At 41.5% G+C, this 3,933-nt stretch overlaps 1 long non-coding RNA gene across 1 annotated transcript; it reads right to left on the bottom strand.

The window, feature by feature from the left end:
• Nucleotides 1–1,684: 1,684 nt before the first annotated feature.
• On the bottom strand, nt 1,685–3,455 carry LOC110348836 (uncharacterized). Its single transcript, XR_002394411.2, has 3 exons — nt 3,388–3,455; nt 2,893–3,096; nt 1,685–1,831 (listed from the first exon to the last, which is right to left on the bottom strand). It is a non-coding gene; the product is annotated as an uncharacterized LOC110348836 (long non-coding RNA).
• Nucleotides 3,456–3,933: the final 478 nt, after the last annotated feature.

The raw sequence follows: 3,933 nt of genomic DNA, 5'->3' as shown, positions 1-3,933 counted from the left end.
GCTAAGTGATGGCATTCAAAGATCCAAAGGGTAAACTATTCCCAAAATACGGAGTAAAGATTTTTTCAGACATTCCATGCTCTCCCTCCTTACTCCTGAAGAAGGGCTCCCAGCACCCACACCTATGCACAAGGTTCTAATAAGCTATTTTCTCTCTCCCTTTCTCCCTCCTTCTGCTCACCCTTCCTCCCTTCCTTTTTCCTTCCTCTCTTTCCTTAGCCTCCAAGCTGTTCCTCAAAACACACCACACACACTGCTACCTCAGAGTTTTTCATTTGCCATTTGTTTTGCAGAAAACTATTTTACCCTGAAAACCCATGGTTTTCTTCCGCATGTCCTTTGTATCTGTATTCAAATGCGACCTACCAGAGTAGTCTGCTGTGTTTGAGCTAGCTGAGGCTCAAAGCCTTCTGTATCCACCATAACACTCATTCTTTATCCATCCTAACATTCACCATGACCTGGGATATGCAGCATTAGTACACAAACTCATTGATTTTTATATTCCTTTCTGCCATGTTATCAGCTCCTAGGAACTTTGTTGGTTTACTTTGCTCCTGAATCTCCAACATTGATAAGAATTCTCAGCACACGGAAGAAGCATAAGTTTCTATTGAATAAACTACCACACACGTTTATTAAGAAACTACTAGATTCCAGACTAGACACCACATCTAATAAAACTAATTTATTAGCTGTCATATAAATGCAGTTAACCTAAAAAGTAAAACTATCTTACAAAAAGTATAAAAATTGTATTATAGAAATAGACTAAAGTGCATTCTACCACTTTAGAGTAATGCACTTAGTACTTGTAATGCAAATGTGAATAGAAAGACTGCTGATCAATGACAGACAATGACTCACAATTGCCCTGCATTATTACCAGTTCAGAGTCTCACCAGATCCTAAGTCCTCATAGATACAAATTAATTTTTGACATAAATATCAAAGTATTTTGATATAACCCAAGACTTGGGGGAAAAAGTTTATTTTAGACTCATTTATTTCTTCAGATGTTCGTTTTTTTAAAGCCTGGAATATTAGGACTGTCTTGCAGTTTGCATAAAAGCCTGATGTTGGAATCTTGCAATGGATGCATGCCTTCGGGGTCTTGCTTTTCTCAAAGTCCACAGCCCATTTTCAGTGTGCAAAGCCGACAGCACACCTGCCACATGACCAGGAGGCACTGGCCAGGGCATGAGACCACACTGCCCTCGGGCACAGGGTGAGGTTGTTTCTCTCCACCTCTTAGTGTCTGCCTCATTTGAGCCAGGTCTTTCCTCCCTAAGCGTCAGTGTCTGCATTAGCAAAGATGAAATCACAAATATCAATGATGCTTTCCATAATTCTATCTAATCAATAGTAAAAAGTAAGCACACGTACTTACATAAGTATCTTCTAAAATATTAACATTTCTCTTAATACCTTCTGGCCTCCAGAGCATGGCACTTGCTCCCCAACACACCCTGGGTTGAGCTCCCCCGTAGCATTGCCGACAGTGCTGTCTGCATGGGAGTTTGTATTTTCTTAATCCAAGTTCCCACTCAAATCTTCCGCCCCATTTCTACCTTTGGAACCTTCTGACATCAGACAGAGGGTATTCCCACAAGGTTAATACAGAGGACCAGTGAGTCGTTACATTTTCCAAAAAGATCCGAACTGAATAAGTATGGTTATGCTTCCAAAACACACACTTTTGTGGTTCTAACACAGTCACCTCAAGGATGAACATTTGGGTACCTGTTAGAAAGGCATGTTTTCTCCTGGTGACATTTAAGGTAGCCAAGCAGGTGATGGCCCAGCATCACAGACACATCTCAGAAAACATCTGCAAAAGAATTTGTCAAATGCTAGGAATGCTTAAAGAGCTCATGGTACATGAGCTGAGGGCACATCTCTCCGAAGAACAAAGCCTGCGATGCTCATGTGCCAGGGAGTGTTCTCTACCGGTTTCAACATGAATTAACAGGATATGCTCCTCCTGACAGAGATTAGATATCAATTCCTGACCCTGGAAATCGTCTGGGACCGGGAAGTAACTAAAGAGTCCCATGGAGTATTCTTTCCCAGCTTGGCTGATGAAGTTCCTCAATCTTTAATGCTAATTTTCATCTCTTAATTTAATGACAAACACAGATTACTAATGTTGCAACACTTTGAGAATCCTGGAAATTGATCATTGTAACTGATAATTTATCATTTTCCCATTTCCAGGGCACATATATTCTAGTGCTAGGGATATTCAGACAGATAAAAGGGCAGATTAATGACCGAGTTAGAGTTACACAGAGTGCATAAATCTGTCTGTATTTTTACCTATTCTACATCAGACCTGTCTGTCTAGTATCCATGCATCTATCCATCCTTTATATCCATATCTACATCCAAATCTAAACTCCCCACCTATACTTTGTCTACATCTGTGCATTAATCTCTGTAACTACAGCAATGTCTATCGCCTAACTTACCTGTCTGTCTAGCACCTGGCTGTTTATCATCTATCCACCTGTCTTCTACACCCAGAACTCTATCTAGTCAATATTTCTCCTATACCTATGTCCATATCTGTATTTTCCATAAATATTGACATCCACATCTACCTTAAATCTATTCTACATCTGTATCTTAATCTGAATCTGTCTACCTATTAAAGTTTTTTGCTTTCCTTGTTATAAACCCAATTATGACCCCAAATGGTTAACAGAATAAACAAAAGTTTTTGAACCAAAATAAATCTTTTCAAGTAAAATTTGACTGTGAATCTAGTAACTGTGCTGATTCACAACTTCAAATATTAGCTTCTGGACACTTCATTCTCCTCTGCCGAAGTAGGTTGATTGGTAGGGAAATTGATAGCCCAGGAGAATCCCTCATGCATAAAGATGTTACCTGAAGTTCCACTAATCTGATTAGTGCCTTGATATTATGGAGATATTAGCGTTTCAAGCCCCATCCACTGCAGCAGCTCGCTGATACCAACTGGCTCCGATAGCAGGAGAAGATGAATACAGAGGAATGTCCATCATTGCCTGAATTCAGGGCAAGTCACTCACATGTCTCTCAATGCTATGAAAATGCCAACCACATACATGTCTACCTTGGAAAAATAGAGATGTATGTCCATATCTACATACCATACTTTTACCTAAAAATATTCCCATAACCTATTCTCTACTGCAAGTAAGGAGGTTAATTTAATACATAAGACAAAGAATATTATTCTTGTGCTTAAAACCTTCCAGTAACTTTCTCTCCTGAAGTCCAGCATGCCCAGAAGGGCTGGCCAGGCCCCTGGGACTGCTCCTGCTCCTGGTCCTTTCCCACACCCGCCTCCTTACACTCCCAGCCTGCTGCCCTCTCTCCATGCACTCAATGATACAAAACCTGTATTGGAGCCTTCAGACGAGACCTCTCTGAGGAGATGACATTTTCCTGCACAGACTCCAATGCCAAGGGAAACTGGCCTTGCAGAGCCAGGGTGAAGGTTTCCAGCTGTGATGTTTAACTGGATTGTGTCTGATTGGTTGGTGTAGGAGCTCCCCAGGGCATGGGTGGAGCACACTTCTGGGTGTGTCACAGAGGTGTGACTACATCTAGTCCCTGTGGAAGTAGGTTGATTGGTAGAGAAATCGGTAGCTGAGGAATTGTAAATGAGTCCGAGCATTCTTTTTTCATAAAGATCTTACCTTAAATCCTACTCAGCCAGACAGTATCCTGATGTCAGAGTTCGATGTCGCATCCCTCACCCTCCTCTCTGGCACTGTCCCCCTGCAGCTTTGCTCTGCTATGCTCTTCCTCCATGATGTTTCTGCCTTGGGGTCTGCTGATGAGGGACCAAATGATCTGAAACCGTGAAACAAGCTGAACTTCTCCTTCATTAATTACAAGCGTGGGTCACTGTGTTCCAGAAATGGGAAAGCTGAGGAATAC

Source organism: Heterocephalus glaber, unplaced genomic scaffold (genome assembly GCF_053883595.1).
Source record: "Heterocephalus glaber isolate CG9 unplaced genomic scaffold, H.glaber_assembly_v1.0 deba00001687, whole genome shotgun sequence".
In the NCBI taxonomy this organism is placed as follows: Eukaryota; Metazoa; Chordata; class Mammalia; order Rodentia; family Bathyergidae; genus Heterocephalus; species Heterocephalus glaber.
The sequence above is the reverse complement of the archived record's forward strand: the minus strand, read 5'-3'. Positions and strand labels throughout refer to the sequence as shown.